At 52.7% G+C, this 24236-nt stretch overlaps 1 protein-coding gene and 2 pseudogenes across 10 annotated transcripts in view; all 3 read left to right on the top strand.

The window, feature by feature from the left end:
• Tspan9 (tetraspanin 9) overlaps positions 1-24236 on the top strand; it is a 183127-nt gene that overhangs the window by 149865 nt on the left and 9026 nt on the right. The window lies entirely within an intron of this gene.
• On the top strand, positions 804-10185 carry LOC147827557 (Fanconi anemia group G protein pseudogene; annotated as a pseudogene).
• On the top strand, positions 4057-10185 carry LOC147827556 (Fanconi anemia group G protein pseudogene; annotated as a pseudogene).

Below are 24236 nucleotides of genomic sequence, written 5' to 3'. Positions count from 1 at the left end.
GTGGAGCAGCTCCCAGACAGGAATTCTGGAGGATGTTCATGGTTCCCAAGAGGGTGAGCACTCGGAAAACTGTGGTGGGTGGGTGGTCGAAACAGAGCAGTTTGTCCAGGGCAGAGAAGAGGAGCTTGGCTGTGGTCAGTGCATGGAAGGTCTTTCCTGAACCTTCACTATGTCAAAGGTTCTGTGTCCAGGAACCTCTGTACTGATTTCCACTGTGGTTGTTTACACTCCCACCAACAGTGTGGAAGGGTGCCCCACCCCCGGCCTTGCCAGCCTTTGTTACTGTTTGCATTTTTGATAATAGTCATTCTTTCTGGAATAAGATGGTATCTCAGTGTGGTTTTAATTTGCATTTCTGTAATGTCAAGTGATGTTGAGGATTTTTCATGTATGTATTATTGGCCATTCATACCACTACTTCTGAGAAGTGTTTATTCATTTTAGGTGCTCATTGTTGTTAATTGGGTCTTTTAGATATTTTGCAAATGGGAAGAGCATCTAGCAATTGAGGGAGTGGGGAAGGAGGACAGGGCAAGGGGAATAAAAAATTAAGGTACATTAAGTACACATGCCTACTCCCTACCGTGAAGGTAACATTACTGCAAAACTGTAATAATAAATTTTTTTTTTAATTTAGCAACAAAAAAAAGGTCATTGAGTTTATTGAGAAACCATCTTGGGAATGACTGTGAGCTTGTCTTGGGCCCTGTGCAGTCAGGGTTGTAGCAAAATTGATTTCAAAATGACCCTTGGAATTTAAAAGGAAAGGTCAGAGATCAGTTACTGCTGGTAACACTCGATAGATGTTGCCTACCTGCCCCCAAAGGAAAGAGCGTCACCCACTCACGACCTGTGGTGCTGCAGTCCAGTCCAGCGTGGGGCAGGAGGTGGGCCTGAAGGCTCTTGCTGGTTCTTGCTGCTTCTGACTCTCAGGGTTCCCAAGAGAGTCAGGCAGGGTTACAAAGGCTCTCTAGGGCCAAATGGCAAGGGAAAGAGAAATGGGGTTTCCAGTCTGCAGAGGATCCTCCTGGAGCACCCTCTTAGCAGCCTGTGAGTCATCACACTCCATGCCCATTGTCATCTTCTCCAGTGGCCACTGGTTTGGGGAACAGGCTTGTGTCCATCAAGCCAACCCCCAGTGCCAGGCCACAGTGTAGGATGTGCTTGGCGAGCCCCCCATGGACTTTACTCTCTGCTATTTGTTTCCTACTGGGCTCCCAGACTCACAAAGTGCACCTAGGAGAAGCTCCTCTGCTATCCAGCATGATGCCCCCAGCCAGTCCCCTGTGGTTGGCTTCTGTTGCCAGCACAGAGCAGAGCATACTATCTGCACACATGCTGGCAGAAAGTGTCGAAGGGTGTGGAGCGTGATGGATGGGAGACAGCATCTTAATCAGATGACAGACTGCCTGTCTACCTGCCCTCTCCCACAGATGTGCTCCACTTCTCTGGGTTAGAGCAACAGCCACTTCATTTTAATCAGGAGCTAATGGCTCCCCCATTGTCTCTTTCATGGTGATGACTATCTCCCGGGGGATTTTAATGAGCTCACCCTCATGGACACTGGATACTCACACCCCTCGTTACCTTCCAGACTTCCGTCAAGGTGCTGGTCTCACTGCCTGACCCACACTGCACTTATTTCACCTTTCCCAGATGGATCTGGAAGGGATATTCAGTGTGGACAGATGTCATGTGGTCCTGGTGGAGGCTGGCAGCTCTGGTACATGAAGGCTGCTGAAGACAATGGCACATAGCTGGCGCTGTGGCCCCTGAAGATACTGCTTGCTCCTTGACTTGTGAGATACAGTGCCCTGGGCCTAGCATTCTGCAGCTCATGCCCCTAACCCTTCCTGCACACTCCTCTCTCTGTCCTTGTCCAGCCTGTCCAGCTTCTGGATCCAGCTCTGTACTCTGATAATAATACCTTACATTTATAAAGTGCTCTTGCAGTTTTCCAAGCTTTTTTTTTTTTTTTGGTACGGGGATCGAACTTGGGACCTTGCGCTTGCAAGGCAGGAGGCTGCACCACTGAGCTAAATCCCTGGCCCTAGCGAGCATTTTTACAATGGGCCTGTGTGGTGGAATAATTCATTTAGGTTTGGATGATAAACTGAGGCACAAAATTATCAAGCCACAGTTTGGTTGCACCCCCACTCCCAAAGGATTTGACTTAGATGCTGCACAGTTCACAGCTGAGCTATGAAAGGGCCCTCCCTCACCTACTTCTGCCACACCCACCCTTTAGTCCCTCAACTCCACCTGCATTCTTCCACTGGTCCTTGCATCACAAGCCCTCCTTTGTCCTGTCACATGTTTGACTTTCTCACCTTTCAGACTGGGAACCTTTGCCTGCTGCTCCCTTTAGGTCCCACCAGTCCATCTTCACTACCATTTCCTGAGTCAGGCCCCATGGCCTGACAGCGATTTCACTGTCCCCAGTTGCTTTCAGTCCACTTGCCGTGCAGCTACCAGGTTCTACTTTCCAGGACCTCAGTCTTGTTAACAGTACCCTCTGCTCCCACACAAGGTGCCACCACTGTCTGAAGAAGCCAGCAGAGTTTATGCTCCTTCATCAGTGTCACCTGGGCCTCTGGCCTGCACTCATTCTACAGTAAGCCCAGGCACCCTGAGGACCAATCAGATGAGCCCTCACTGTTCTTTATTCCAGCCTGTCTCACAGAGCACTCAGGGTGGCCCACAGGAAGTGTACATGTCATTTCCTGTCCCTCTTCCTTTCTGCATGCTTTTCTTCCTACCCATAATTCCTTCTAGACCAATTATCTGTGTGTGTTATAGGCCTGCCCCCTTTTAAAGCTTCCACTGGAAATCCCCTTCTTCCTAGCTCCCCAGGCAGAAACCTCTCAGCTCCTCTTGGTGTTTTACTACCAACCTGCCATCCCTAACTCTGCTCATGCCTTGGTCATGTGTGTGTGCCTGATGTTCTGAGGGAAAAGTCCACATCTGGAAACAGAGCGGCTGGGGGATGTGGCTTTGAGGAAGGGCTGAGCCTCCCATGCTGGTGCCTCAAAGAATGGTTCTGGACCACCTTCCCTAAAACTGGGCTCTGAGAGGACCCAGCTAGCTAAACGCTGAGCCACATGATTCTGCCACTAAGACACGCCACTCCATCTCTGGGCAGTTTGGGTTCTTTCCCCAGTTTCCTGCTGAACTGACTGGTAGTGGACCAACCTTAGCCGAGTTTTGCAGTCCTGACCCACCAGAGGCAAGTGGTGCTGGATTAATTTTGGAAAGGGTGGATCAGCCAGGTTGGTGCCCCAGGGGAGCAGGGTTTCGCATCGGCCACCATGTCCCTTTGGACCCTTCTGTGCGGCTCCACTCCACGTGCCAGCTGCCTGGACCTGTGGAGGGAAAGGAATGATTGATCGACTTGTTCGATGGGCCAAGGAACTGGTGGCTCAGGAGTGTGGTCTAAGACAATAGCAGTTGACTCAGGACCTACTGGAGGGGCTCAGCGGGGTCCTCCAGTCTGCAGGAACAGGGCCTCTGAGGATCTGTTGCTGCTTCTAAAAACTTGGAGCCCTCTAGCTGAGGAATCAGTTGCCCCATTAATCCTGCAGGGTGCCCAGGGGTTTGAGAGATGTACTTTTGACAGCATATGCTTTCCACCAAGGGAAATCCACAGAGAGCGCTGCTCTACTTGATTGCAGCCCTAAAAAAGGGGTCAGCCTTGGGCCTTCCCCTTCTGGAGGCTTCCAGATTATATTGGCAACTGGGGAACACAAGAGCAGAGCTGGAGTCTGGAGCTGCTGGTTGAGGCCTTGAGTATCACTCATAAATCTGAAGCTCCCCAGATTCTCATTGAAGTAGAACTGCTACTCCCACGACCTGACCCGGCCTCTCCCCTTCACTGTGGCACACAGAGCCAGGTCAAGCACCTGCTAGCAAGCTGATGTCTACAGACGGGGAGGACCCTTAGTATCCATTAGCTAAAAGAGAACATTATCCCTGGAACCCTTGGAGGGTCCTGACGGGGCCTAAGGTAAAGCTGATAGGCTATGACTCTGCAGGGCAAAAGATGCTGCAGAGCATTACATGGACCTTTTGGCCCTGTTGTTGGATGGCTCAGAGCCAAGATTCTCCCCACCCCAATGTCCTCCAGGGCCCTGTAAGCTGGAGGTGTTCTTGGAGGCAGCAGTAGCGCTAATCAAGGCAGGCAGAGCCCAGGATGCTTTATGAGGAGCTGCTCAGCTGCACATCATCTCTGCTTCCTAAGATGTCCTGGTTGTGGGAAGATGTCAGTAAAGGAACCAAGGAACTGCCACACTGCCCACCTGCTTCAGGGCCAGGCCTGGGTTCAACTGAGGGCCCAGAAAGAGGCAGTCAGTGAATTTAGCCGTTGCCTTGAGCTGCTCTTCAGGGCCATGCCTGACCAGGAGCTTCCAGCTGTGAGCAGGGGTATAGGTCAGATGTGGCACTGAAACATCTTCCTTTGGGCAGCCGCTCTGATCAGGCATGGACTGGAATGGGTAGCCAGTGGGCAAGATACCAGAGCCCTACAGGACTTCCTCCTCAGTGTGAAGGTGTGCCCAGGACACAGACATGCTTTGTTTCACCTGCTTCAGACTCTGAGGAATCTGAATCGGAAGGATGAGGCCAATGCTGTCTGCTGGAGGCTGAAGACCCAAACTCAGCTGCCACAGGAAGAAGCTACCTGGCACGCCCTTCTTGATCTCCAGGTCTCTCCCCCTGTACCTGGAAACATATTTGAGCTGGATTCATCCACCTGACTGGGAAACCCTCCTTGAAGAGTTTCAGATTTCGCTAACAGAGCCTTGTTGACCTGTAGCTGCCACATTTCCAAGATCTTGAGCTGGGACCTCAAGCTCTCTGTGGGGAGAGCTTTTTTCAGTCTTTCCCTGGAGAATGTGGCTGGAGCTGACCATTCCTATAAACTCCTCTACTGGTGAGGTTGGAGATAGTCCTATGAAATTTGGCTCATTTATTGCCATTCTGGTTCCAGAGGAAGCATTGCCTACCACCAAGGAGTTATTGCTGTGATCATGGCACCTTTTTTCCTGTTTTCTTTTTTCTTGGGTTAAGTAGAACTCATGTTTCTTTCTTTTTTTCTTTTCTGAGACAGGGTCTCACTATGTTGTTCAAGCTGGCCTTGGACTCGCTGTGTAACCCAGGCTGGCCTTGAGCTTGTAGCAATCCTCCTGCACCACCACGCCTGGCAAACTCATGTTTCTTGTCTGCCTACCACACATAGTTGAGTGTTGGTTGCCTAAGATGCCCTCTCCCAACTTTTTTTTTTTTTTTTGCAGGGGGTAGGGGAGTAGTGCTGGGGATTGTACCCAGGGCCTCACAAATGAACCCCTAGCTCTTCAACATCTGTGTTATGAGCTTGAGATATAGGTAGAAAAACTAACCCTTCCTCTGGAGCCAGTACGTTAGTCCTTTCCATTGCCTAGAAGCAGAGCCTCAAAGCCCAGGATCCTGTGCTAGGTGAGTGTGAGTGGAGTTAGGACTGGTGGGTTATATAGATGGGCCTCTCAAGACATGGCAGGTGTGGTACTTTATACTGAACAGAGATGGGCAGTCTTCTGCTCTCCCTACCCTGTCTTTACTAGAAATTGGATCTCAGTCAAATGTGTCTGTGTGGTGGAAGGATGAATTGAGTCAGCATTCACCAAGAGCTGTCTACTAATATCAGGGCCAGCAGTCATCTTGAGCCCAAAGACTTCTAGTCCCAGCATATAATTTTCTTGCTGCCTTGGGCTGTATTGAATCTGCTGTGTTCTGTGGTTGTCCTTGGACCTCTCTGGACTTGAATGCCCTACTATGTAATAGGAATTAGTGAGACAAGAGTTAGGGTTCTTGAGCACAGGTTCTATTAAGGACAGTGGCCCCAAAATGGAGTCTGCTGAGTCATGACCCTCCAAGGACCTTACAAAACATGTGACAGCTGTCCCACTAGCTGGGGGCTCCCCAGAGCATGACTAGACAGCCCATTGGCCCATAGGTCTTGCATGGACACTGAACACTGCATAGATTGCTAAAAAATAAGTAGTCTTCTAAGGCGAGATTATATGGCTTACACAACGGCTCAAGCTCCCTTCTAAATCCCTTTAAAACCCTTAGACAAAGAAAGAGCACTCGTGGTTATCAATCCAGAGCAGGAGCTTTACTTCTTACTTTAGTATCTTTTAAATAAATTTGCTTGCACCTTAAAAAAAAAGAAAAGTCCACATCTGATTTATCCACCAGGTAAATAGGGACTGTGGTTAGCAACTATTTGCCAAGCACCTCCTGACACATGCTATCCAGGGGGTCACATATGTTATTTGGCCTCATAGTCAGATTGTTCCTCTAAGAGTGACTTTTTTTTTTTTGTACCGGGGATCGAACTTGGGACCATGCTCTTGCGAGGCAGGCGCCAAAACCACTGAGCAAAATCCCTGGCCCTAAGAGTGACATTTTTATCTTCATTTCATGAGTGTGGAAACATTCTCAGAGGTTACCTGATTTTCTGGACGCCTTCAAGCAGATGATGGAGCTAGACTTGAGCTCTGGATATCTGGCTCTGGACTCTGCATGATCACCTCACACTGTCGAGGGGTGAGTGCTGGTAACTGCTCCTTGTCCTGCCACCATGCATGTGGTCTCAGAGCTAGTTGAAATAATTTGGTTTTATTTTGGTTTTATAACGCTTGGGATGGAGCCCAGGGCCACATGCATGCAAGGCAAGCACACTTTCTACCCTTGAGCTACAGCCCCAGCCTAGGTAGCTTCATTTTAAATAAGGACTTCATTTTAGAGAAATTAAAATGTCTTTGGATGCATGATGAGGACCACCTGTGCTAGATTCACAGCCTGTCCATGGTGCTGATAGCAGCACATCGTGCACACGGCCATCTGTGAAGGTCAGGCACAGGCCAGCCTCTGTCAGCTCCCCAGGGCCCACTGAGGTGCTCTCGCCCCAGATATACCTGTGTCTCCTCAATCCCAGGCATGTTTTCATCCTGTGCCACCTCCATGGTTGCACCCTTGTCTTTTGACCACTGTAAAGCCAAACTGCCTTTGCTTGTACCAGGTGCTTCTCTCTGGCTTCAAGTGATGCCCGAGGTTCTGTTCCAGGGTCTGTTAGATAGGTCTACATCAACATTGGCATTGGCCTTCATGGTTTTATAAACTTTGATCCAATTCCCTAGCAGCCCATCTTTCCAGAATGGAGGTCATGGCATTTTAGAAGTCACCGTCATATCTAGCTTTTTCCCTGTCTTCCTTCCCCTAGGTCTGCTATCATGGGCACACACAAGAAAATGTCCCCTCTGCAGAGAAGTCATGAGAAGCCCTGTCTTGGTGCCCATACCCAGGCCCAGCCTGCCCATGCTGAGGTCAGCTTCTCAGCAGCCTCAGCTGTCACCTCCCCCAGGCTGGCTGGCTCAGGTGCCATGTGCATGACCAGAGCCCTTTCCTGGTGTTATGACGGAGCACTGGAGGTATGCAGGGTTCAGTGCTCCCATTCCTGTGCCTACCAGAGGCTGCCAGGCCCGTTAATGGCTGTGATGGGCACACCAATCTGCCCTTGCGAAGGGCCTTGGGCCCTGAGAGGGACTGCAGTGAGACGGAGGGCGACAGTAGGCCATGTGGCCCCGATCTTGGTTCTGTGCCCTCTCTTACCTTCTCCTGGCCCCCTTCTGTTCTCCTGCATCTTTCTCTTCTGCCTTCCTCCCATGCTTTGGGAGTCACCTCAGTGGGAAGCACTGTCTTATTCCATCTCATCTCAGGTCAGAGATTGGAAGGGTTCTGTGATTGTTGGTCTCCTCCTGTCTGAGGTCACCTGGAGGTGTAGGGCATTGGAAGGATGAAAGGATGTTTTTGAAGGTGGTTAGGGAGACTTGGTGCCCTGGGTAGAGGGGTCTGAAAGGCTGATCTTGAAAAATGATAGGTGTGCTGGGCCAGGAGGGAGGGATTGGTTCTTTTCTTTTTAAAGTTTATTTTTATTACAAACTAATATGTAGTCATTGAGAGTATTGGAAAGAACAGAGAGGTACAAAAATAACATAAATCGAAATCATTCACAATACCGTGCCCCAGAGGAAACCACTGTTTACCTTTCAGCATCTAGGGGTCTGTGTGGGAGCAGGTCCTTCTGCTGCAAAGGACAACTTTAGTTTTAGGGACAGAGGGACACAAGATGGCAGGTTCTCAGTGCCTCTGGCTGCCTGGGGCCTCCCAGTGCTGGCTCTGAGCACCAGCCGTCCACCCTGGAGGACCAGGTAGCCAGTCAGCACCATGCTCAGGTACAGAGTGGATGGCAGAGCGAACATAGGAAGGGCCTGGTCTGGGAGTGTGTGGTAGGACTTGGAAGCACCAGTTGGATAGTGGCTGGGCCACACAGCTCTGTGACAACCACTACCCAGAGCAGAGCACCCAGCAGAGGGCCCCAGGCGTCCCTCCATCTCCTCACAGCCAACACAACCTTCAGCTGTGGTCATAGGGTGCGTGAGGCTGCGGGATGCTTTTTACCTTGTAGGCTTTACCGTTTGGCCCTTTTATGCCCTCCAGGGCCTCATGGGATGAACACAGCCACTATAAATTATACCGATACTTCCTGCACTTGAAACCTGCCCATAGCCTCCTTGCCATGTGCCCCAGACGTCTCAGTCCAGCCCCTTCTGTTTATGAACCAGCTCCTTGTGGGTGCTACACTTCCCCGAGCTCAGCTGCTGGTGCCACCAGAGGCAAGCAGAGTCCCTGGCTGGGCCTCTGCAGCAGGTGAGCCCAGCATAGTGCTGGGAGGGTATTGTGATGGCCATGAGAGGGGGCAGCCCATTCCAGGCAGGGAATGGAATGCAGGAATGCTCACCCAAGCAGGTGTGTGCACATGCCTGCAGGAGAGCTCTCTCTCTGGCCGAGCCCAGAAGAAACCCCAGCCCCCTGGACTCCCCCCAGCCCCAGCCCCTTATATAGCCAGCCTTATGTTCCCAGAGCCCTGCGGTGGGGCCAGAGCCCCCTCCTACTATATACAGCAGGGCACTGGCTGGGCCCGGGCCAACTCCCAGGATCCTCTTGTCATCACAGCAGGAGTCAGCTGTTGGTTTGGGATGCCTTCCCTGGTCAAGCCTTCACCGTAGCCAGAAATATAATCATACTCTTTGCCAAGAGCACTGAATCTTGGCAGGCATCCTTTTGGCCTATTTTAAAGTGAAGGGAGCAGAGTAAGGTGCCTTCCGACCAAGCCAAGGACCTTTTCTTCGAGGGGTGCAGTGGGCTTGCCAGGGACACCTATCTTGGGTGTAGGGGCTGTGACTCAGGGCAATCTGGAAGCAGGATTAACAGTTACATGGCATGTCCTGAGCTGGTGCTTGGAGCGCCCCTCTGTTCTGTTCCTCCAATGATTGCCGTGAGTGTGTTCAGCTGTGCGGGGAAAAGAAAGCCTCACACTTGCCTGGTGGCCTCTCCAAGGTGCTCCCTGGCCTCAGGGTGTAATTCACTTGCTATAGAGCCTACTCTAAGCAGGCTTCAGTCCCTAAGGACACCAAATAAAAAGATGGCAAGAAAAAGGCATGAAAGATTATGCTGTTAGGCATTCCTTTGCTTCTGTTGGATGCAGAGCCTGAGGGCTCAGTGGACAAAGTAACAAGGGTGGCTCATGAAGGATGCAATGTAACCTGGTGATTAAAGTTTAGACTCCAGCCCTGGCCTGCCAAGCTTCTCACTTGTACAAGTTCTTTAATTGGAGTAAACAGGGATCATGAACACACACCCCACCACAGGTGGCTGTGAGCCTGCAGGGAGGTGCTGGCAGGAGGACGGGTGCCTGCTCCAGGCTGCTTTCCTGCGACAGTGCCCAAGCTGGAGCCCAGCATGGGCTCACAGAGGAACTGAGCTCTTCATTAAAGTTCCCCAGAACTGGGCCGGGGATTTAGCTCAGTGGTTCCGCTGCCTGCTTTGAAAGCGCAAGGTCCCAAGTTTGATCCCCGGTACCAAAAAAAAAAAAGTTCCCCAGAATAGTAGGGGATAGGGATCTTGTCACTCCCCCCAGGACCCTAGTGGGATGCTGACAACAATGGAGGGGGCAGGATGTCAGAGCTAAGAGTGTTTCTGTTTCAGTGGCCTGGCCCAATGGAGCGCCTCCTGGCCAAGCATGCCATTGCAGACCCAGACATGTGGAGACAGCTCTGTGGATTCTGATGCCTAGCAGGGGAATGGAGGGATCTGGAAGATGGAGTCCAGAGCTGAGAACGAATGCTGGCCCTATTGGTTTGGGTAACAGTGCCTACCTCCTAGGACAGGTGTGAGGTTAAGTGGAACAACACATTGTAGCTCCAGCTGGGTACCTTGAGCACAGGTCTAGTTCTGTCAATGTGGGGGTGTTAGCTGGGGCCCGCCCCTCTGTTAGGCATTGCCTCGCTTCTTTTTGACTGGGTATGGGCCGCCCTTGGGTCCCAGCTTCCTTTCTACCCCTTTCCAGTGTTGAGATGCCCTCTTCCTGGCCACCACCCTGCCCTTTGTGCTCCCTGACACAGAGGGGCATTCTTATTGCAGAGGTGCAGAGCAGTGAGGGAAAGGCCCACAGGTGAGCGGAGAACAGCATGGTGCCTGCACAGCTGCTGCATCAGCCTGGTCCCCAAAGTCCAGGTTGCATACCCAACTCGTGTCTCTGCAAAAGACGGCCAAAATGAATGACAGCCGGGCTTTCTGTTGTCTGTGCTGCTGCTGCTGCTGATGGCAGTGCCTGATCTGTCAGTGTCCAGCACCTGTGGCACTGTGTTCATTGGACGCCAGTGCAGTTTTAGTGCATCTTGTATGCTAACTTCCTTTAGCTTTGTGATGACACTGAAGGAAGGGCATGCTGCAGGTCAACCCCTTTGACCCTGTGGAGAATGCGTGGCAGTAAACTGAGTTGCTGAAGCCCTGCTGATGGGCTGCCTTCTCCCTGTCCTGTCCATCTGTGCCCACAGTGACACACTAGGGATGACAAGTAGGACCACGTAGTTTCTCATGGAGGTTTCTCTCTGCATTTACAGCCACGTTGCACACAGTGCTTGTACACTGTGTTGACTGTTGAGCAAACTGTTTTTATTGGTTTCCAGGGGACAGAGGGGAGAGGCTGGACCAAGGGTGGCAGCTGCTCTGTCACCAGAACTGCTCTGACGCCTGCCTGTCCACCCCGTGGGCTTCCTGTTATGGCCATCGGCTCCCCTCTGTCCCCCAGAGCCTGAAATAGCAGTCTACAGTTAGGAGAGGCAGTGAGGAGCAAAGCCTGTGGATGGGACAGTCAACCTTGGGGCTTGGGGCTGGCTGTGGCCCACTGGCCTGGCTTTTTATAGAGGCAGTTAGGCGCGCCTGAGTGCACTGTGCATGGGCCCCATCTGACTGGCGTATTGACTGGGCAGAGGTGGCCTGAGGAGACTCGGCCCCTGTGCTGACCTGGGTTTGGTCTCCCAGCAGCTGACTCACCAAGCCCATAGCCACATAGTAGTGCGAGCAACCATTAGGCGAGCAGCCGAGAAAGGAGAAAGGAGATAACCTAGCTCTGTTATTAAACATTTCTCTAGTACCTTCTCCTCCCTCAGCCCTTCACCACCATATTTGTGATACTGTCGCTGTGCCATCCCAAAGAATGTGGTCCTTGTGAGCAGTGAAGGGAGGACAGCGCCTGGGCTGCTGGGTGCTAGTTTCTTAGAAGTGCCAGTGCACTCTGTCTGCCTGCCTGTCTGCCTGTCTCTCTCTCTCTCTCTCTCTCTCTCTCTCTCTCTAGTGGCAGAAGGGGGACTAGTTTTTAGAACAGAATTCTTGGGGTGTCTAGAATGGTAACCCAGAAGCCATAATGCCCTTTTCTTTAGGCTGCCCTGAGAATAAGATGAGCATCTGTAGACAAGATAGGTGAGGTCTTGTGCAGGCCAGTAAACCCACACCGGAGGGAGGGCGGTGTTGAGTTCTTAGAAGTCTTGCTGGTCTCCAGGGGAGAGTAAGGAGCTGTAGGAGTCACACCCAGATTGTGTGGGAATGAACCTGAGCCGCCCTTTGTGTCTCTGGTGTGAGAGGCACCAGCATCAGGACAGGCACCTCTGTTTCCTCGAGTTGAGGAGCAGTCTGTCTCCTGCCCTCTATGCCTTTGTGGGCATGGGTGCTAGCTGCTCACCTACCTCTTTTTCAGAAGCTAGGGCACCTCCTGTACCCGCAACTAGACCTGTAGTCATGTACGTAAATGTTCTTCTGCACTTCTTTAGTTGTGTTGCGTTGTCAGAGCAGGGAGATGAGAAAAGGAGGAGAAGGAGCTCAGAGGGAGCAGTGGCTGGACTAGGGTGGAGACACCCAGCACTGAGTTGGTACAAAAGCTGCAGGAACCACACTGAATCTGAGAGCAGACCTAGTCTCCCTAGGAATCTCCTGGGAGAGGAGAGGCTGTGTTGAACGTGGCCTCTGTGCATTTGAGGTGACAAGGCAAGGCCCCCTGGGTCTCGGGAAAAGCACCTCTGCTCCTGAGTAGCCTGCATGGTGGATCCCTGAGGCCATAGCCGCAAGCCTGGCACTTGGCAGGACACTGTGATGGGAGGTGTCTGGTTCCTCCCAGAAGGCAGGCAGCTTATAAATAGCTGATGATGGCTGCAGTGAGCACTGCTTCTAGCATAATTGTCGATTTTGGGAGTGCCCTGGCTAGGGTTAGGGGGATGGCCGAGGTTAAATTCAGCCTGGCTTGCTGATTGGCATTTCTTGAGCTGGGTGCTAAGCCTTTCAGGAGGTCAGATAAGCTCCCCAGCGGTGCCCCTAATCTTGACTTTGGAGACCAGGTTAACTCTTTCATGGTGTCTGCAGAAAATCCCCCAAATTGTGATCATTTGGCCTGGCCTAAAACACAGTGGACTTTGATAAAAACCATCTAAGGGAGGACTGGCTCCTGAAGCACATGGTGGACTCTACTGACGAGGCTGTTGTATGGGGAGGGCTATCTGGGACAGGTCTGGGGTTAATGAAGAAAGCAGCTGCTTCTCCCTGGGGAGGACCTGGCTTTGTGAATAAGGGGGTTAGTGGATGCGGGGGGGGGGGTCCCAGGCAAGCAACACTGAAACCTGGGTGCTTCTCCTCACCCTGTCAATCCCCACGTGGTTTGAGAAGTCAGGAGACTCCTCCCCTCAAGCATCCAGTGACCCTACTGTCGATCTCTAATATAGTGAGAAAAAGCAGAAGGCTCCAGCTCTGTCATCCTTGGGCTCTTGTGCCCTTTCATGCCAGTCCAGTCTGCTGGTGGCATGACCACTTACTCACTCTGCAGAGGTCGGGGTAGGCTTCTGGCCCTTCCCATTCCCCCAGCAGGGAATGCTGAGCTACTTTTCCTTCATGCCCTGGGGTCTTGGCCTAGTCTTCTCTCCTAGTCCCCCCCACCCCCTTCTTCCCTTGTGTACAGGACGACAGATGCTGTGCAGAAGGTACTGTTCTGAGGGTCTCACACATGAGAGGGAAGTAGTTTCTGTGCACATGGAAATTTTGTGTTTTGGGCATATTTTGACTTGAGACAGTTTTGGGACCTATTTGAGAATGTGGGGTTACCTTCTCCTGACAAGATGGGAAAGGAAGGGCTGAGGTCACCCTGGGTCTGTGCACCTGGTGCTGGTAGGCAAGATCCTGAGTCCTGTCCGGGTTTCTAGCTCCTGCCCACAACTGACAGAACAGAGCTTCATGTGACTGTGAGGCCCGCTGATGTAGAGTTACGCCCCTCCCATAGAAGTGGAGCTGACCTCTGGCCTGCTGGACAGTGGCTTTCTGTTCTGGATGATATGCCTTCTGCAGAAGGGGTAGGATCTTCAGGATTACCTTGGAAGTTTGGCAAAGGTTAGAGTTTTCTTGAAGTCAGACACCAGCTCCCTTGAGCAGTGGGTACCAGGAATTTTGGAGATTGCATTTTTCCTTTCTTTTTTAAAAAGTAATTTCTACTCCCAGAGACACAAAGCTGCCAAGTGGATGGAAACACACCTCTGTTAGTCCAAGGGTGTCTGTTTTGTGGGTACCCTGGAAGCAACACCTGAGTCCTTCCACTCACAGCATATTCCTTCTGACTCCCGTGCCAGCCCACATGTCAGAAAACACTCTTGAGAGCTTAAGGGAAATGTGGAGCCAAAAAGTGCAAGCGTCTACATTCTGTTGTGTCCTCCTCATCTCTCCCCAGCTATGGTTTTTTTTCCCCTCCCATTTTTGTTGAATAAGCAAAACCAAGAGCAAATTGATTCCTCGGATCCCATATGAAAATGCATGGTAATTGTTTCTTTTTGCTATTGTCAATATGTTTCTGTTCTGTTCATTGAACTTGCCTCAGCTCCGCCTGCCAGCTCACACTTTAACAGGTAGGTTATCCTTACCGCTTTCCCCCTTTTTGAGGTGGCATGGTTTCCTCTCTGCAGGCCTTGGTGTTAGGAACGGGGTTTTCCACTATGAGGGAGATGGGCTGAAGAGAGGTGGGAGAGACTGCTGGGGGCTGCTGATCCCCTCTAAGTCTCCCTCAGTTCTCACCTGACTCTGTTCCTTTCAGGTGTGGGAAGCACTCAGACTCGGAAGTTATTGATCTTGACATATCCAGATTGAAGTGTGTTTAACACTCTTGATTTAACGTCATTGTGGCCTGAAACCTTGCCATCCTCCCTTGCTGTGCTTGTGTGCATTTCAGGGTTCACTGTCTGGGGCAGGGTAGTGAATTGACTGGGGACCCTAAGCAAGTCTCATGTCTTACCTTGGTTTCCCTAACCAGGAGGCTTGGGCTGTGATGTCATCTCAATGGGTCGGGGGTAAATGATACCACGTGACTCGAGGCTGGCCCACCTGGCCTTTGGTGGGCAGCTTTTCCTTCCTGCTCCTTCCCTGAGTGCAATGGGGCTGCTCTGTTGGTAGTAGGGGCCCTGGTTCCAGCCTCCCAGCTCCATGGACAGGTCACGTAGCTTGCTAACCTGTACGATGCACTGAAACGGCTATTTTACTTGTCTCCTGCAATTAGGGAGTGAGTCAGTGGAAGTTAAATTGTAGGCTCTTAGGGCTGGAGGACTTTGAATGTTACTCATTTCACCCCTTATGGGTTTATTTGTTTGTTGGGTTGGGGGAGTGGTGTTTGGGATCGAATCCAGGACCTTGCACTGAGCTGTGTTCCTAGCAACACCCCCTTTAACTTTTTTATTGTGAGACGGGGTCTCACTGAGTTGCTCAGGCTGGCCTCAGACTTGCCTCAGCCTGCTGAGCAGCTGGGATTCTGGGCATGGGCCTTGCCCCTGACTCACCCTTTGTTTTACACGTGGGAAAATGGAGCCACAGAGGTGGCAGACTCCTCCAGCTCCTGCCGACAGGGGGCAGCACCTGGTCCATGTGCCTTCTGGCTCCCTCATGCTGCTTAACCTGAAGGCTCACCTGTCTGTTAACCCGCAAGCATATGTGAGGTGCACACCTCCTTGGGCATAGTGGTGGATGGACAGATGGCCTTTCCTCCTGCCATATGCTGTGGGCTGCTCAGGGTGTCAGGGAGTGGAGGAGGCTCCGCACCCCATGCACCAGGGAGGAAGCACCCCTGTGAATCCCCTTCCTCCTTTGCTTGTGTTCCTCTTTCCCAATGAGGAAGGCCCTACGCCCAGCATTATGTTCCATGCTAGTGGGGTGCATGGAGAGGTCTGAAGGGGGCTCCTCCCTGTGCAGCCATCTGCAGGCAGAGCACGCACCCAGCAAAGATCAGCACTTACAGACGGGATCTTGGTCTCTGGTGGATGAGTGGTGCAGACAGCAGGACCCCTCCAGAGTGGGATAGGGGCGTGAGCAAGCCTAGCAGAGAGCCACAGCTGTAGCTGAGGGTGTGGGGAGATTGCTGTGGGGAAGAGGAAAGTGTTCAGGGTCAAGAGAAAGGGTGAGAAAGCGGAGGTGTGGCAGGTGCATTCAGAGACCTGAAGTTCACCGGAGGAGGGTCAGACTATGAGGACAGTGTTTGTGCTTTTGGAGGCAGCTTTATAGTGTCAGTAATCTGGCAGGCAAGTGTCGGAGTGATGTAGCTCGTTTAACACAGAGTCCGACCGAGATGGCAGCTCAGAGGATTGCCCAGAACCTGCCTTTACTTGTTCTGTGAACTTGGCCCATCCACTGGAGGACAGAACAGGCCAGAGGGAGGCATGGAGCCTTCTGGAATCACCCTCTCTCTGAGAAGTCCTTGTGGAATGGGCACCTGCAACCCAGTGAGAGGGGCCAGGAAACCCTAGTCTGGCTTTGGATTTGCTCTGGCCCCTTCTGGGTCCCAGAGCAACTTTGTACCTGCCCATCCGCCCGCCTCAGCCCACCTCGTCTTGAGCTGGCTTTCTGCTTATCTTAATTTATTGATGAAAACTTGTTTTACCATCCAGAGCACAGACGGCAGCAACTCCTGCCAAAAAGAAAGCACGCTGCAAATCAGGACAGTGAGCTGGCTCCCAGAGGTGGGCGGCTGGGGACTGGGAGGCTGGGAGTGAGGAAAGCACGCCTGGGTGGATCGTGCTGCCTCTGCCTGGGTCTCGAGGGCTGCAGAAAGCCAGTGCACTGGCTACCTGGCCACCAGCACTGGGGCTGGGGCAGCCTGGGGCCCAGCCCAGCAGGGATTCACTACGTCTTTCCAAGATGGCCCCAGGCGTGCAGCTCTTCTGCCTGGTCTCTATCACTGGGTAAACGAGGTGCATGGCCATAAAAATACTAATAATGGTTCCCATTTGTAGCTGTGTATTAGGCACCATGCTAGGAAGTTTGTTTTCATGAATCTCATTTAATTCTGACTACAGCTCTGTGTGGTAGGCACTGTTAATCCCCCGTTTAAAAAGCAAGCACCAGAGAATCCCCCTGCTGTTAAATGAGGAAAGTAGGAACTTTAACCTGGTCTAGCTGGCTTCAGGGCCTGAGTCGCCCATGGCCTTCTCTGACAAGTGCTGGCCGATGTTCTCCTCTGTACTCTGGCTACTTCCCAGCCTGGTCTTGTAGGTCCAGCTGGCTTGAGTGTCCTGGGGGTGGGACCCCGGCTCACTCCTGTGCCACAGAACCTGGCACATGCCTTCCCTAAACTAGACTGCTTTGAGTTGCTTCTGTGCTTCCTCAAAACTCTCTTTGGGTATGGTGCTCGTGTCCCTGCTTACCATTACCAGTCAGCCGTGGGCACCATGTCAGTAACAGCTGGACTCCAGAGAGCTCTAGTCCCGTCTACAAATTGGGCTAACAATTGCCTGTAAGATTGCTGTGGCCATTTGCCAATATAGCCTTTGTGAAAGTCTCCAGAAAACAGATGGCGGAAGACTATTTTTTGTGCATGGTCTTCTGATTCTGGAGGTAGAGGAGCAAAAGGGAGCTCCACACAATTTATTTTGTCCCCTGCTTCCTGTTGTAGAGGACAGCCTACCATTTTCACAACTCTGCTGCACAGTGGGTGAAGCAGGGGGATGACCACAGCCTCCACCCCGCACGTGGGGACCCTGTCCACACTTGTCCTCTCCTGCTGGTCGGAGGCCGCTGCCACCTATAGCCCTGCTGGCTTCCCCCAGCCTGGGCTCTTTTGCCCACCGAACCCCCAACTCCTTGGCAAGTCATTCTCACCTCTCCTGACTCAGACTGAGGCAGAAGGGAGTTGAAAATGTTCACGAAAATGAGATTTGGGTCTTTTCTGAGATATGTAGGAGATACAAAGATCACAAAATTGGGAGTCACAGAAAATTGTATTAAAATTCCAGCTCTGCCAACTCCATATCTAAACAGAGACAACACATTCAACCTCTCCATCTTTCCAGTTCCCATTTGTGAAGTGGGAAAAGAAGAGCGACTACCTCAAATGGCCCTTTGGAAGGCTCCTGACAGGTCCCGCCACACCACAGCTCAGCCAGTCTGGCCTCGTTGTCAGCACTGTCACCCTCCTCACCCCTGTATCACTTCCACTGTGGTCACCAGCACTGCTTGGTTATACCGCCTGCTAGCCCTTGAGGCCTTACACGAGACTGCTGTGCTAGACTGGATGCAGTCTTGCCAGCTTCCTTGCCACAGAGCCTGCTTTGCACAGCGCACTGTAGCTGGCCTTCCTGTGTCCAGTGACACCTTTGCTGGCCTGTTGAGAAGGAGCATGGCAGGTCACCGAGGTCTCAGCAGAGCAGTGTGATGGTAAGAGCGTGACTTTGGAGTCACATTTCCTGGGCTTCTTCACTGCTTAGCTCACCATGCTTTTGCTCTGATGTATAAGATAGGAGGACAAAACAGCCCCTCCCCTAGGTTGGGCAGATTACACGGGACAGTAGAGGCAGAGCATTCAGATGGAGCTGGGCACATGGTCAGACCACACGAGTGCTTGGGTGTCACCCTCTGCAGCAGAGCAGGGAGGTGGAACATTGGGCCACGCGTGTGTCCAGCAAGGCGTGGTGCACATGTGTCTGTGACTTTGGACAAGTGTGTCTGTTGACACTGCAGACAGGCGGTTTTCAGCAGAGTACCTTCAATGTAGAGTGAGGGTTGCATATCAGAGGGCAGAGCCCAGGCTCCCTTCCTTCCAGGGGCACTGGGAGATGGCACAGCTTGGCACAATAGGGAGGAATCTTGGTTGTCACTGAGGTTTGTGTTGAGACCATCTGTGGCAGAGACACCTGAACTTAACCAGCCTATGTCCTCCATAAAAGAGGACAGATCTGCCAGAGTCCTCGTGTGGGCGGGCATAGCTCCCCGAGGGCAGTATCAGTAATCAGGTTGTGGGGCTGTGACTCCTAGGGAGAAGACAAAGTATGTATCGGCCACATCAAAGGGTTCCTGCAAAGGTGTGTGGGTGGCTGTCTTGGGGCCAGAGATGTCCTGGCTGTCAGCCACAGTCTTTCCCAGTGTCTACTTGTGTAATTAGGGAGCATTATTTGCCGAACTTGAGCTGTCAGTACCCTCATTTCTTTTTTTTTGGTACCGGGGATGGAACTCGGGACCTGTGCTTGCGACACAGGCGGCGGCACCGCTGAGCTAAATCCCTGCCTCCTCGGTTCACTGTTGAAAGATCCTCCCTTTTGTGGTCTGTGGAAGGGAAGCAACAGAATGAAAGCACTTTCATCCTGTGTCTCTTCCTCATGCTTGGGGCTCTTCCTTTCCCAAAGCAGGAGCGTGGCCTCTGTCCCTGTCCCTATCTTGGAGGCTGAGCTGTAGTCTCTCAGGTAATTGAGCTCTGCCAGAGAACTGTGGTGTGGATTCAGGGCATCCTTGTCCTGTCCTGTTCCGTGCTCATTTTCTGAGAAGTTTGAGCACCAACACAGTACCTTACGATATTTACTCTCCAGGAACACAGGTGGCAGCAGGGGTCGCCTTGCTCACCCTTGCAGTGTCCTCCCTTGTTCTTTTAGCAGAGCAGCAGCTCAGAAGGGTCACATAGCCTTCTGGGGCACCCTGCACCTCAGCACCACAACGCTAGTCCTGTGCTCCGGCAGCTGCTGGCATTCCTGACTGTCGGGGTGCTTACTGGCCGCAGCTCCAGAGTGGTTCAGGAAGGCTCATCTCTAATCCCATCTTGCCTTCCCTGGCAGCCTGGCTCCAGTAGTTCTCTGTGCTTTGATGTCAGAAGTGAACGTCTTGCTCCCCAGGTGCATGAAATAAAACAAATGCAGAGAGGGAAGATCTGCTGGTGATTGGAAAATCCTTTCTCCAGAGCCTCTGACAAGCTCTTCCGAATACTCAGCCCCTCCCTTGACCTCGTGGCAACCTTGGGTGTTGAGACAGTGCCTCGACTGAAGTCCCAGGCTGTCTGCTCACGTCCTCCGACCTCCCTTGGTGCAAGAGCTCGGGTGGCAGGGCTCTGGGGCACAGGGAAGATGGCTGTGTCTGTCCCCAGACCTGTCCAAGGTGTGGTGCCACCCACTGCCCTGGAAGGGAATCGATGCTTAGGGACAGGCAAGGGATCACCCCCGCTTCCGAGGCTGGCAGGTGCTCTGCATCACCACTGCTCCGTGGCACATTGGCCGGGCATGCTGTGGTCTTCTGGTGCTGTCCTCAGGCTTGCTCCTTGGGCAGCTGCAGCTCCAGGGGGGGGCCTTAGCAGTTCTGGCCTCCACTTCAATTCCAGTTCCTCACGGGGAGGAGCTTGGGGTCAGTTTGAGAAGGTGGAGAGACACTGGCTCCTCCGAAAGCTGACCCAGGTCTGAGGTTGGGTGCACGGAGCTTGGGTGGTCTGGGAGCAGGGTGTGGGCAGTGTCCACAGAGCCATCTCCCCTTCTGGACAGAGGGAGACTCTGTAGAGGGTCCGTCAGCACAGCACAGAACACAGAAGTCTCTCTGACCTCCCTGCCTCGCCCTGGGCTGCCCTTGAGTCCCACAGACACTGCAGCTGGGGCGGCTGGGATGAGGTCCTGAGTAGGGTGGTCCTGCAGCCTAGGCCAGGCCAGGAAGCCCAAACAGATGGTCCTGCTGCAGAGCCAGTCATGCCCCTGCTAGTAACCAGAGGCCGCCAAGCCCTGGGTGCCACCAGCAGGAGGCCAGGACTGCTGGCAGTTGGGCACGCACCCCATGGAGCCCTTAACACTGGGGCGAGGCAAGGGCTTTCCCTGAGCTCCCTCATGTGGGCCTCCATCTCTATGCACTCTGGGCTTTAGTGGCAGGAGGTACATGCATCATAACAGGACAGCTCTCACCTGAGAGGGGTTTCCACGGAATTTGGGGAGGGTGAAGAGGTTTGCTTACTCAAATCACTTCAAGAGTTTTATTAACCTTAGACTTGTACCTCCAAGCACAACATTCCTTATGTTTGTCTGGGTTTAAACATTGTCTCTCAGAACCATCTTATATAAAGAATAACTTCCTTTTAGAATAATCAAATGTAACTGGGTTGTGGCTATGCAAATGATTTGTGCTATGTTTATTTGGGAGAAAATTAGACTCAGAAGTATGGTGTGATCTCTCTGTCACCTGTAAGCTGGTGATACTAGGGGCTGCAAGGTGGAGGTGTGAAGAAATTGGAGGCTTTAAGAGAAAAAGAATGAGTAAGGAATCATGCCATTTGGCTTTAAATGACCACCCTGGCTCAGTGTGGGACAGAACTGTGCTGCAGACATCAGCCAAGCCACGGGAGCTTAGGCCAGATTATGAGAAGCATACAGCTCACAGTGTGGGAGGGGAGAGTGTCTTTGTCCTCCGTGATGGCCCTTCTGAAGCTGGAGTCTGACTTTCCGTTTGAGACAGGGATGGGGAGTGGAGCATGACTCAGAGGTGAGAGATGTAGACCCCTTTAGTAGGCTGGGGGAGACTTGAAAGGACGTTTGTTAGAGATACATCTTCAAGTATTAAGCGCCTGTCATACTTGTTGGTGAGCATCTTGGGGAAACCAGGCCTGGTGTATGGAAGCCACAGGGAGTAGATTCTGGAGTTGCTGGAGAGAATTCCTCCTAGAGTTATGCAGGGCTGGAGAGCCTGTCAGAGGGCAAACCTGGGAGCTGCCCGACCTCCTCTCCCCGGCCCATGAGCTGCAGTCCTGCTGGCAGGTGACTTCGGCAGAGAGGCTCTAACTTCGTCCATTTGTCCCCCGCATGCAGAGGTGGAAGTATGGCCGTTGCTCCCTTCCTCCCGTTGCCTGTCTCGGCTATGGCTGTGAGGGTGAATGAGCCCGGGGCCCTTGGAGGCAAGAGGGTGTCTGAAATACAAAGTAGCAGCCTCTCTTGGCGTTTATATATTGTCTCTTGCTCCCCACAGTGAAGTTCCTGGCAGGTTGTCCTCTTCCAGGGCCGGGCAGCTTCATTACCAGGCAGCATGTCAGGCTGTGAAATTAAAGCCATGTTGATTTCCTCTTTTATTATCCATATCCACTAATTTATTAAACCCCATTAAATGTTGGGCCTGGCTCTGGCTCATAGAGCACTGAGACCTGGTGTTTAAAAATCTGTAAGCACAGGGGCCCGGGAATTTAGCTCAGTGGTTCTGCTGCCTGCCCCACAAGCACGAGGACCTGAGTTCAATTCCCGGTACCAAAAAAAAGAAATCTGCAAGCACAGATGGGCTGCAGGGTGGAAGGACACTGTGACCTCTGACCCCAGGGCCTGGTGGGCCCTGCTGCAGCAGACAGCATGGGGTTAGCGTGGCCAGAGGGCATAGTGGGGCTGGTGGGGCTGGGCAGGCGAGCAGTGGCTCACACCAGGTCAGGAGGAGCTCAGGTGGGTGACAGGGGCCCTGGGTAGGATGGGGTGCGCAGTGGCTCTTTTTCAAGTGGCCATGAGTGTCTGGTCTGGTCTCCTTGCTGGTTCATTTCTTCACCCATGCACCCATTCATTCGTTGGACAGATATTCAGTATTCCAGGCATGTTCTAGGCCCTGTGGTGGGAGCACAGATAGGCTGTGAGCCTGGCTCCAGAAGAGCGCATCTTTTTGTGAGGTTGGGCAGCAAGTCTGCACAGAGCTTGAGGCCCTCGAGGTGCCGCTGTGGCCTCACCTTGGCCCAGGTCACTCATGTGGGAGGAAGTGGGGTGATGAGGGGAACTGTGGGCCCAGCCCTAGAGGAGCATGTGCCCTATGCAGACAAGTGTAAAGACACATGGCAGGAGCACACATCAAAGCTTCAAGTCAGTATGGTTCACACTGAAGACAAGGAGCAATGCCACGGGGATGTCAGGCTGAGTAGCACTAACTTAGTAAATGCGAGGCTGTGGAGAGCTGGCCTGAGATAGGTTAGGGCCTCTCTGAGCCCCAGCTTCCTTGCTGTGCATGTGTGGAGTGGCCCAGGAGATGAGGAGGACCCTGCGTGGCCTGTGGGCCTGAGGGCTTCTGTCCATACCAACAGGCCTGTGTCTTCTCCTGCAAGCCATAGGTAGCCCTCAGACAGCACACATCCAAAGCCTGAGCTACCTGGAGGCCATGGACATATGCAGCAGGTCGTCTGTCTATATTTGGGTGTGGCTGTGTTTGGAGCCCTGAGTTGAAGCTGTTTTTTTGTTTTTTTGTTTTTTTGGGTAGCAGGGATCGAACTTGGGACCTTGCGCTTGCAAAGTTGAAGCTGTTTTGAAATGCCTCAGCTGGGGAGCGGGTAAGGGGCAAGGAAGCCTCAGCTTGTCCCTTCTCAGAGAAGGCCACACCAGGGCACCTATGACCTCTGGTTGGCTGGGTCCTGATCTCCTGAGTCACCCTGCCTTGCCCCAGATTCTTCAGCCTTGAGCTCAGTAGTAGCTCGGTTATCTCTGCTGAGACAGCCCTCCGGTTTTGGAAGGGAATTTCCCCAAATGGCACCAGCTGAGCTCTCCATACCGAGCGCTGGCAGTGCCATCCCCAGGCTTTGCTTCCCTCTTCCCTGTCACTCCTGCCTTGCCTCCCTCCTGCTCACTGCCACCGGCCAGGCCTGTGCTCAGCCTGCCTAGCTCTGCTGGAGGCCTCTGAGCACTTCCCTCATTGATGCCGTCCCTTCCAGAGCCAGCACTGCCTTCAGCCGCCCCAGGGACCATGCCAGGCCCTTCTCCAGGGGCCATGGTGCCTGGCATGAGGATAGGCCCAGGGCAAGGTCTCTCAGCTTCTACTGATGTTTGAGGCCACAGAGTTCTCTGTTGCAGGGTTCATGCTAAGCACTGTGGGGTGAGCAGCATCCCTGGCCTCCACCCGCTGCATGCCAGGGACTCCCCCTTCATCAGCTGTGACAACCAGAGGTGTCTGCAGATATTCTGTGACTTCCTGGGGATCAAAATCTCCTCTGGTTGAGAACTACTGGCCCGTGAACAAGAGCGGCATCCCTTAGGCATGGCGAGGACTGTGCTGGAAGGGATTGGAGCAGGGACCAGGCCAGATCCTGCAGTTTAAGGGAAATTGGCCCTGGGAGAGCTCCAGAATCCTAAGGTCACACCAGGGAGCTGCATGATGAAAGAGCCGTTTCGGAAGAGGATTCAGGCAGCTTTTTGCAGGCTGAGCTGAAAACAGAGGTAGTAAGAGCAGCAGGGCCCCTTGGGTAGGGGCTTGGGGCTGAGGCAGATGTCTTGGTGCCTGTCTGTCCCTTGTCACTTGTCAGCAGGAGACTCCAAACTCACAGGTCTCCTGGGAAGTAGGTGTAGAAGAATCTGCACCCAAATGTAGGAGGCTGGGACTTATCCCAACCTGGCACTGTGGCCAGGGACCAACCACCCGTCCCCGCTTGGTTTCCTCATCTGTGTTTTTGGAGATCTTTTTGGTATTTTTTTTTGGTACCGGGGATCAAACTCTGGTCCTTGTGCTTGCGAGGCAGGCAGTGGAACCACTGAGCTAAATCCCTGGCCCTGGTTTCCTCTTCTGGTCTGTGTGTTCTTCTTGACTAAAGGCTCTGCTGGGTCATC

The sequence above is a fragment of the Heterocephalus glaber genome, unplaced genomic scaffold, assembly GCF_053883595.1.
Source record: "Heterocephalus glaber isolate CG9 unplaced genomic scaffold, H.glaber_assembly_v1.0 deba00001444, whole genome shotgun sequence".
Taxonomy (NCBI): domain Eukaryota; kingdom Metazoa; phylum Chordata; class Mammalia; order Rodentia; family Bathyergidae; genus Heterocephalus; species Heterocephalus glaber.
The sequence above is the reverse complement of the archived record's forward strand: the minus strand, read 5'-3'. Positions and strand labels throughout refer to the sequence as shown.